This window comes from Lagenorhynchus albirostris, chromosome 10, assembly GCF_949774975.1.
Source record: "Lagenorhynchus albirostris chromosome 10, mLagAlb1.1, whole genome shotgun sequence".
NCBI classification, from domain to species: domain Eukaryota; kingdom Metazoa; phylum Chordata; class Mammalia; order Artiodactyla; family Delphinidae; genus Lagenorhynchus; species Lagenorhynchus albirostris.
The window spans coordinates 49,148,186-49,159,449 of NC_083104.1; the positions used below are offsets into that span (position 1 = coordinate 49,148,186).

General features: G+C 41.4%; 1 non-coding gene across 1 annotated transcript; it reads right to left on the reverse strand.

Moving 5' to 3' along the window:
• Positions 1-2,802: 2,802 nt before the first annotated feature.
• Positions 2,803-2,909, reverse strand: LOC132528350 (U6 spliceosomal RNA). Its single transcript, XR_009543220.1, has one exon. It is a non-coding gene; the product is annotated as a U6 spliceosomal RNA (small nuclear RNA).
• Between the last annotated feature and the right edge of the window lie 8,355 nt (positions 2,910-11,264).

Genomic DNA, 11,264 nt, shown 5'->3' on the forward strand with positions numbered 1-11,264 from the left:
AAAGCCTGTGACACTCCTTTTCTTTCTCTAATTTGTTCCCCAACTTGAAGGTGAACATGGAAGCTTTCAGATACCTGCTATTCACAGTGACATGATGTTCATTTGACTTTTGTAGCCCTACATGTACAATTTCTGTGTTCCTGTAATATGTAGATGCATGGGGGTGGGGAGGGATTGGTACAGAGCAGATGATGCCCAATGAGAAAATGGCTAAGGTAGTGGAGACACAGAAGAACCACAGCCATTCACACTCTTCCCCTTTGCACTTCATCTTGCTACTCTCCACTTGCCGGAGGAGGTGTTCCTCACAGGGTGGATTCCAAAACTGGAAATGAGTGACTTTATATATTTTATTGATATATGTATTTTGAAACATAAGTTAAAGTCCCAAAGAACGCTGTGAGACTGTAATAGGGAAGAACAAATCTGACTCCATATTAGGTCGGTTCCTTTTAGTTTAAACCTTTGTGCTCTGCTTCCTGTGCTTAGTCGTTCTGGCTTTGCATCTTTTGTAAAAGGATGTTGCCTATCGGACTTCTCTGGTGGTGCAGTGGTTAAGAATCCGCCTGCCAATGCAGGGGACATGGGTTCGAGCCCTGGTCCGGGAAGATCCCACATGCCGCGGAGCAACTAAGCCGTGCACCACAACTACTGAGCCTGCACTCTAGAGCCCACAAGCCACAACTACTGAGCCTGCATGCCACAACTACTGAAGCCCATGCACCTAGAGCCCATGCTCCGCAATAAGAAAAGCCACCACAATGAGAAGCCTGTGCACTGCAACAAAGGGTAGCCCCCGCTCGCCGTAACTAGAGAAAGCCCATGTGCAGCAACGAAGACCCAATGCAGCTAAACATAAATAAATAAAATAATGTTTAAAAAAAGGATGTTGCCTATAGCCTGCAATAAACAGCATAACTCATTCTCAAGGCTTTAGACCTTTAAGAGTCCATTCACATATAGAGAAAAGAAGTGGCAGAACAGAGAATAACATTTGTCTTGTTGGAGGTTTACAGGAACATCATGACCTGACCTACACGGACAGATGTAAGAACAAAGGATTCTGACACCAAGAAGTTTGCAACAACTGACCAGGCCCCTCCCTCACCTTGCCTTTAAAAGTGCTTTGCTGAAACCCTCCAAGGAGTTTGGGGTTTGTGGGGCACAAGCCACCCGTCTCCTTACATGGCCCTGCAATAAAACTCGCTCTGCTCCAAACTCTGATTTCGGTTTGTTTGGCACTGTGCATTGGGTAACAAGACGTCATGAGAAACATGTCCTCGTGAAAATGGTTTCCTTGTTTACTGGGCTCTATTTGTTTAAAATGAGGTAGTAGTGGGGACTCCCCTGTAGTCCAGTGGCTGAGACTCCATGCTCCCAATGCAGGGGGCCCAGGTTCGATCCCTGGTCAGGGAAGTAGATCCCACATGCATGCCACAACTAAGAGTTCACATGCCGCAACTAAAGATTCTGTATGCTGCAACTAAAAAGATCCCACATTCCGCAACGAAGATCCCACGTGCCACAACTAAGACCCAACACAGCCAAATAAATAAATAAATAAATATTTAAAAAAACAAAACAAAACAAAAAAGAAAATGGCTAAGGTGCAACTAGGTTGATTAGAGGAGCAGCAAGCCATACACTTTCAATCCAAGATGCCTACACGAATGTGCCATATAATTTACCATATTTGAATGATTTACTGGTACAAAACAGAAAGTTTCCAAATTATTTTTATCAGGCAGATACACATTCTTTAAAAAGTCTGCCCAATCTAGCACAATAGAAAAAAAAACTAGAGACCAAATTTAGTTATAAATATCCATGCAAATGTCTTTAAAGTGTAGCAAGTGTACTCCATTGTGCTTCCTGTGCCTGGTGCTTAGGAGATGTAATGATTGACAAGTTGCAGTGCCTGTCCTCAAGTAGCCTAAATTGAGACTAGGGGATCAAGGTAGAAAAATGATTTTACTACATAGTAAGGTAAGATAAGGACTATTGCAGATGACACATGTATTGCTAGGGGGGCTCAAAGGAAGGTACTTGGTAATATTTGGTTTGGGCATATGAATAACAACTTGGAAGAGCTGCTCTTTGAGTTGAGTGGTGAAGAATCATGGCTAAGGGTCTCAGTTCTGCTTTTGTTCTGCCCAAGTCCAAATCCCAAGTCTGGGATTTAATTCTTATATACTATTTAATTGGTCCATCTTCATATGTAAGCTCATCTTTAGAGTCTGGGTACCCTGAAGAATACAGGGTCATACTAGGTTATTCTTGTTGGAAGTGATCACTTTCCTTATGTAGTTGTAATAGATAGCAAACATGGCCACAATTCTTTGTAGTTCCTCCCATCAAGAAGCAGAATCTGTTTCCTTATCCCTTGCATCTGGGCTGGCTTTGCCATTGACTTTGACTAGCAATGTGATGAAAATAGCAGTGTACCAGTTTCATGTCTGGTCTTTAAGAGGTCTTACATTTCCACTTACTGTTTTTTCTTTTTTCTGTTTTGTTTTGTCTGTTTTGCTAAGACTTTTATCGATATTTATTTTCTAATAGGATTACAGAGCTGGAAAGGGTCTTGGAGATCTCGTCCTCATTCTTTTTTTTTTTAAATTTTATATTGGAGTATAGGTGATTAACAACGTTGTGTTAGTTTCAGGTGTAGAGCAAAGTGATTCAGTTATACATGTACATATATCTATTCTTTTTTGGATTCTTTTCCTATATAGGTTATTACAGAGTGTTGAGTAGAGTTCCCTGTGCTATACAGTAGGTCCTTGTTGATTATCTATTTTATATAAAAATATGGAACGCTACACTAATTTGCTTGTCATCCTTGCACAGGGGCCATGGTAATCTTCCCTGAATGGTTCCAATTTTAGTACCTGTGCTGCTGAAGAGAGCACTTGTCCTCATTCTTTTAAACTTCTGAGAATCTTTTTCTGAATTATAACCAATGCTCTTATAACACTTGCACACACACACACTTCCCAGCCATAGTTTGGTGCAGGCTTTGGTAAATTTCTGGAACGGTCCAGCCTCCCCTTTCTTGGCGGAGAAACTCACCCATTTTTTTTAAAAGATTGATGTTATTGAGGTACGTAAGTTTCATGTGTACATTATATTTCTACCTCCGTATAATCTACAGCTTGCTCTCCGCCAAAAATTGTTTCCATACATCACCCTAGAGTTGATACCCTTTACTTATTTTGCCCTACCTCACTCCCCTCCTCATCTGATAACCACTATTCTGTTCTCTGTATTTATGTGTCTGTTTTGGTTTGGATTGTTCATGAATTTTCTTTGTTTTCTAATATTGCATACACGTGTGAAGTCATATGGTATTTGTCTTTCTCTGTCTGACTTATTCCACCTAGCATGATGCCCTCAAGGTCCATCCATGTTGTCACAAATGACAAGCTTTCATTTGTTTTTTTCTTTTTTGGTGTCTGTTTACTCACTGTTGATGGAGCCACATGCACAAGCTTGCACCATCCTGCTGGAGGAGGACACTGGGTGGAGAGAGGATCCAGTCACCCAACTGTCCCAGCCCAACCCCAGATGTGTCAGCCTCACAGCTCAAGCCTGGCTGCTGCCAGGAATTTCCAAAAAGTTTCCACATTTTTGTTAGTGAGTACTGATTGCATTTAAAAGTTACTCTGGGGGGGGACGAGGGGAAGATGGCAGAAGAGTAAGACGCGGAGATCACCTTCCTCCCCACAGATACACCAGAAATACATCTACACGTGAAACAACTCCTACAGAACACCTACTGAACGCTGGCAGAAGACCTCAGACCTCCCAAATGGCAAGAAACTCCCCACGTACCTGGGTAGGGCAGAAGAAAAATGAATAAACAGAGACAAAAGGAGGGAGGGAGATGCAAGAGGGAAGAGATATGGGGACATGTGTGTGTGTGTATGGCTGATTCACTTTGTTATAAAGCAGAAACTGGCACACCATTGTAGAGCAATTATACTCCAATAAAGATGTAAAAAAAAAATGTTATTCTGTGTTCTTCAAAGTTTTCTAGCTGTATGCGAGCCACAAAGTTGATGGACTTAAGTGAGCAGTCCTCATTAAGACTGTGAGACATGTGAAAGCTATTCAAATGTGAGTCAGGAAACCCGGTTACTGCACTAATGAACCATAGGGCTTAGAGCAAGACATTTGGCTTGCAAGGGCTTTGGTTTCCATCATGAAATGAGGGAGCAGAACTCGGTCTCCAGGGTTCCAGCACCTCCTGCCACTTTGAGTCGCTTTCGGGGTCCACTGCACACTAGGGTTAGTAGCAATTTTCTGCTATAACAGAAAATAATTTCCACCTTCAAGTTTATATTATTTTATTTAGTTTTAATTATGCTCATTACTCATATACCAGTGATTACTGGTATTCAGAAAACAGAGTATTCATATATGAAAAAAATCATCATATTCCCATAATTCAGATGTAAACTATGTGAACACTCTTAATAGCCCACCCTTATTTCTAATCAAATATGTATTCAAAAATAAATTGGTAAAGTACGTATCCTCTTACCAACTGGTTTTTCAGTGTCAGTATACACATAGGTCTAGAGGTTAACGGGCTGCATTCTGTCCTATGGATTAACCACCAGTCTATGTTTTCACATCCTAGCTATTGCCAATTTTTACTCTTATCAACAATGTTGTGACAAACAAGACTGAATTCCCTAAATTTGAGGAATAAATATTCGAAAAGCAGAGCTTCAGTGAGGATCTAGTCCAAAGGACAAAAAATAATTCTATATTTTTATATGTTTCATTGTGACATCATGTATTAGATAGTTTCCTAAATTCACGTCTGAAATGGGACACTGAAAAATTCTGCAATGAAAGTGTGTAGACCCCCTGCTGAATCTGATTAAAGTGAGGGTCTCCAGGGCAATCTTTAGACGCACAGGTAGCGAAAGCTTGCACAGACGGCATTTCTTTAGTATATTTGTTTATTGACCTAATTAGAGAAGCGCCAGAGAACAAACCACTTTTAAAACCTTATCCCCATTAGCTATAGATGATGAGAGTTCCCCAAACTCAAAAACATATTCTGAGATCAATGAAATGAGCATCTAGGGAAATAACCTCCTGCTTCATTTCCAGACAGGCAGCAGAATTTCATTTTAGCCACAAAGAAGATTTAGAAGCCCATCAGAAACAATATAAGCCAGAGCTGCCCCTGAGGACAAACAAGAAAATCTGAACATTCACAAACCGAGTGGCACACTGCTCCACAGATGGTCACACGTGGTCTCCCATCATACCCTGCAGATCTTTAACCTTCTATTAATTTTCACTCCAAAAAAATTTTGTGTACCTCATAGATACATGGCCAGGTACATTTTTTAATACCTCAAGTCAGCTCTACCTTAAAATACACACACTCATCTCTTCCCTTGCCTGTCTCTCTTAATAGAGTGTGAGGCCATTGAGGGCAGGGTCCATTTGCTCTGACTGCATCTGGCACATAGGAATAATAAAAATTGTTACTGGTTACTGTGTGCCAGGCATTGCACTGAGTGAATCTGCATATATGGCAGGTTAATTAGACTGTTTTCCTTCCTGGAGTTTCCCTCCTTTGTTGGTTATCAATGGGTAAGCAGCATTTGTGTTTCTCTGCCACAGGGATCTTTGCAGGACAGGAAGCAGATGTTGTTAAGTATCACTGGCTCTTCCTAATGATTAGGACTGGAGAGCTTGTGCTTGGTTTCCTGGATGGTGATGTAAGAGAGTGGTGGGTAGAAAAAGGAGGACAGAGAGTTATATCGCCCTTCTCCAGCTCAAACTATTACAGATAAATTAGAGGCCCAGGTACCCAGCATGTGGGATATTTAGTTTTTAAACCATGAAAGTCTCTGGCAAACTTGGATGGTTGGTCACTCTAGATGAGATGATAGCCCCTCAGAGAAGGCAAAGTCTTCAGTGGAGAGCTTGTGATTTCACTTGGAGAAAGAGGAAGATTCCAGATACAGGTGCTCCTACATTTGCTAAAGATTATTTTGCTCTAAGTGCTACCCAGAAATGACAGGGAGGCTGGGCCTGAAGACATTCTTGAGTTTGTGACAGCAGGAAGCTCAGGAGAAACCAGGGTAGAAAATTAGAGCCTTCTCTGATGTCTTCGCGTCACCAAATATTTACCGAGCTTCTGTGGCCAGTACTGCATGATGAACTGGGGATACAAGAATGGCTAACAAGTCACTGCCCTTGAAAGACTGAGGAAGACAAAATAAAATTTACTCCAGTCTGGAAAAAGCTGCAAAAACAAAAGAGGGAAGCACCCAGAGCACGTTCTTTGGAGACAGGGGTACTGGGATGCCTTCCCAGATAATGACAATGCCACAGGGTAGCTAGTCAGCCACTACCTCTGTGAGTTTATGTGAAGGGGAAGAGAGAAAGCAAGGGTGCATTCGAGACGTCCTCAAGGAGCTTGCACCTTAATGGGGTTTATACCACACACACATCAACGACTTAGGGCAATTTCAAGGCAGTAGGGACAGTGCAAATTGACTGAACAAGCGAAGAACTGAAGTCCACAGGGGCCCCAGATAGAACCATCGGAATGAAGGGGGACGAATGTGTCTCCACAGAGTGAAGTTTTGAATCCAGACATCATACATGGATGGAAAGAGATTGGAAAGTAAAGTGAACATAGAGTAAACTTTCATACTTTAAAAGTGAATGTAAGTTGAACAGACAGCTTTCATATGGAATAGCACCCCCACCCCCATCTCTGGAGGTGTGTACTTGAACAGAAAAGACAATATCTGGAGGAAGGGATGTAGGAGATGAGACTGACTTGATTATTTCCTGTCAACAGCGTAATGGGCCACACCATGCTGAGGACTCTTCAAATTTTGTTCCAAAATTCAGGCAACATCTTCACCCTCACTCATCAGACCTGTTTCCTTCAAATTTTGTTCCAGAGGGTGGCTCCAGGTCTCACTCCCTTGCTTCAGTCAGAACCACTATTTTTTTTTTGTTATGTCTTATAGACTTCAGTTTTATTAAGGTTCCAAGTAAGACGTTCGAAATCTACTAAAAACGAAATCCTCCACACTGGACCATGATTGTGTGGTCCCTTGGGGCAGAAGGACCTTCTGTTCACCATCTGTGCCAGCATGGAGCCTGTCCTGGGGGAGATCTACAGTCCCCATCCTAGGAGCGCAAGGGCAGGCCTGCGCACGTGGAGCTCTGTGAGAAGTCAGAAGAATGGAAAACATAGGATTTGCACCAATTCCTTAAAAACACTGGTCATGCTTCTCAATATGTTTAATAAAGGGGAGCGTCACTGTCCTCAGCCAGACAGAGAGAACCCTTCATAAACAAGGTTGCCACTTGTAAATGCATTTCCTCCTCACAAATTACCAGCAAGATGGGCTTCCTGCGGGGCAGCTCTCAGGATCTGAAAGGGACTAACAGTTGTGTCAGGAGAGCTCTCCCTCTAATAACAAGCTACTTTAATCATGTTATAGTTGTTTGAAGAAAATAGGCTGAGACTCACTCACTAAGTGAATCCTATAACAACTCCCTACAAATGATAGCACTGCAGCCTTTTCTTCCCTTTCCTGAAATTCTCTTTCAAACCCAAACAGAACAACACTGCACATGTGTAACAGTTTAGGGATATAAAAGTAAAAATATGTAATCAAACACCCCTCTGGATGCCCTCCTTTAACTGCCCTGGGTGGAATTAGCTGCTCCCACCTCCGAGTTCCCCTGGCTGTGGAGAAGTTCGTGGAAGCCTGCCTCTATGGAAACAGCTGCCTCGGTGGAAGCATCACCCCTGTGGGCCTGAAGCCCAGGATCCCGTGTTGCGCTTGGGGCCACTGTTGGTCTGTAGGACCAGTGTTCGGAAGAAGAGCTGGACAGAAAGCAGGCGGAGGGCCAGGAGAAACCGCGGCCCATCACGTCCTCAGCATTGATTCATCACCATGTGTGACCACCAGGACCTTCTCAGAGTGGTACCCTCAGCTCTGGACAATTAAATGTATGTGTCGGGAGGTTAGGAGAGAAATCTTCACTTAAAAGTAGATGATGTGAATCAGCAGCAAGCTGATCAAAGACAGATCATGAAAGGGAGAGAAAAAGAAAGCTGAGGATGGGACAAAGGAGACAGAGTGTCTAGACAGGTTGGCTGAGCCAACTCAAAGGACACACCAACACCAAGGAGAGAGCTTCAGGGAGGAGCCATGTTCAGCAGAGTCACACGCATAGGGGTGGAGTGAGGCCATGGCCAGCCGGGCCAAGCAGTGTCTGCAGCTAACTTACCACTCTGGTTCTGGATCTGGGGTTCTCAACACATTCCTTCCAAAACCCAATATGAAGCAGAACCTTGCTGAGAAAAGGCAGCAATATGGAATGTTTGCGTTTAGACCCACTGAATTTCACTATAAATCTCTGATTCTGAAGAAAAAGCATTCAAAAAGTGGCCTGATCTTTTCCAGTAAGTCAGTCCATTGCTGTTTATGCTGAAACTCCATGTAAAAAGTCTCTGAACCACATTTCTGAGTTCAGCTAAATTAAACACACACACCCCCACATAAACACACACACACACACACTCTCTCTCATATGTATGGATATACGTACCCACATACAAATATAGAGAATGTGATTTTTTTCAGCCATAATATTCCTCATTCCTTCATCATGCTGTTAAGATCATTTGGTTCTAAAATAAGAAAGCACTAAGTATCTATTTGAATGGTTTTCATAGACTTTGAAAATCTCCTCTAGGGTGTATTTTAAAATCATGCATGCATCCACAAGTTATCTCTTTTCCTGCTTGATTCCCAGTTGAACTTTTGTGCTCCTAGGTATGTTCTTCCATAATTATAGAACAATCGAATTCGTGCTCTGCAATTCAGTTTAGCCAGTCGTTTAAAAAATCCTGTAAATAACAAACATCTTAAAATAAAAACCAAGCATGAGTTTATTCCTCTACCAACTGCCCTTTTGGGCTTTATCTAAAGAAGTGACAGAGATTTGCACCTAAACCTCTAGAGAAGGGTTTACTAATCCAGAACCACACCTTTTGAAATGTTATGCTCTCCTCTCTCCTGCCATCTGCAGCAGGATCCCTCTGCCTCACTGATGTCCAGGAGACTTCCTCTAGCGTATTCACTACACCTGGCATAGTCTCAGGAAGAGGGTAGATTCTTAATACATGTTAGCTCTCCTACATATAGTCACTTTATTTCAAGCATTTGATTTGTTGGTCTACAGATCCTCCCATCTGCCTGCTTTAATAAAGAGAGAATTGGAGTTATATTAACTTTTTCTTTATAAAATTTTATTAGGAAAACTTAAGTATAAAAAACACCTATAACCTGTTTGGAATTCAAAAATCTAAGTTTTTGTTATAATTTTGCATATTTTAGAATGTAAGACATAGAAATGTGACTAATAAAATGAAAGTCCTTTTTGTACTCCCTTAGATTCCATATATGATTTGCCTATTATATACCAAATTCCCCTAATGAGTTATTTTGTTACTGGGCTATCCATTCAGACTTATTGACCAAATTCTTTTAACTGTTCCTCCACCAGTGCCATAAGGCTTTAATTACTGTATCTTTATTTTGAGTTTTGATATTTTTGCTTTTTGTTACATTTTTTTAACCTTGAATTGCTATTCCTGGATAATACTGTCATGTGACTTTTAGAATCAGTGATATTGACTATATGGATGAATTTGGGGAGAATTTATATCTTTAACATATTGAGTTATTTCATTCATGAACAAAGCTTACCTTTGTCTTTATTCATGTATCTTCATTTATCGTTTATCTCCTACAATAACACTGGACAATTTCTGCACTAAGGTCACATTTGTCTTTTATTAGATATGTTCCCAAGTACCTTATGATTCTTGTTCTTATTGTGAATGGGAACTTATCGGTTCTTACACTCCATGTAGATAAACACAACACCTGTACAAACTTGTTCTGCCTTTTTATTTCTAATCCTTGCGCTGCCCACTCCCCTACCTGCCGCCCCATCTTACTGAATTGAGTGGTGCCCTTTCAAATTAAACTATTTTCTGATCTTCAGGTAAGATGCCTCCTATGTGGGTATCTCTGATGACTGCTGCTCAGGTATTTTGTCGTCTTTGTCTGTGAGCTTATTTTCTTTTTCTTTTCTTCCTTTTTTTGTTTAGTATGGTAATTTCGCCTGTATTTCTTTCTCATTACTTAAGAACATTTTTTTTTTTTTTTTTTTTTGCGGTACGTGGGCCTCTCACTGTTGTGGTCTCTCCCGTTGTGGAGCACAGGCTCCGGACGCGTAGGCTCAGCGGCCATGGCTCACTGGCCCAGCTGCTCTGCGGCATGTGGGATCTTCCCGGACCAGGTCACGAACCCGTGTCCCCTGAATCGGCAGGCGGACTCTCAACCACTGCGCCACCAGGGGGGCCCTATTTTTAAAAAGTTTTTAATGCAGTATAGTTGATTTACAATGCTGTGTTAGTTTCAGGTATATAGCAAAGTGAATCAGTTATACATATACATATATCCATTCTTTTTTTTTTTAGATTCTTTTTTCATATAGGCTATTGAGTAGAGTTCCCTGTGCTATACAGTAGGTTCTTATTAGATATCTATTTTATATATAGTAGTGTGTATATGTCAATCCCAATCTGTGAGCTCATTTTCAACCTGAGTCCCCTTCTGTGTGGGTCTTAGGTGAGTTTTAGCTTGTGCAGACATTCCTATTGGAATGTTGGAGTTACATTCTGAGTTATTTCTCCTCTGGCTTTTATAGTTTATAGGTTCTGGACAAGTTTTTGCATCAGTCTCTTTGTGCTTACACATCACAAAGGTTTTAAAGATTTTGGGTCCCCAACATCCTGGGATCCAGTCTAGAAACTCTGCTTTCTTGCTGCTTGCTCTGTTTCTACCCATGTCTCAGGGCGCTCACCAGCCCCTGGGTCTTATCTTTGAGCTGATCATGTGAGCTTCACAGATGGGGACACACTGCGTGGCTCCCAGATTTTTTCTTTTCATTGAAGTATAGTTGATTTACAATGTTCTGTTAGGTTCAGGTGTACAGAAAAGCGATTCAGTTATATATGTGTGTGTGTGTGTGTGTGTATTCTTTTTTAGATTCTTTTCCATTATAGGTTATTACAAGATATTGAATAGAGTCCTGGGCTAGACAGTAAATCCTGTTATCTATTTCATATATAGTAGTGTGGAAACCATATAAAATAGTTAACCAACAAGGATCCCAGATTTATTTAAGCG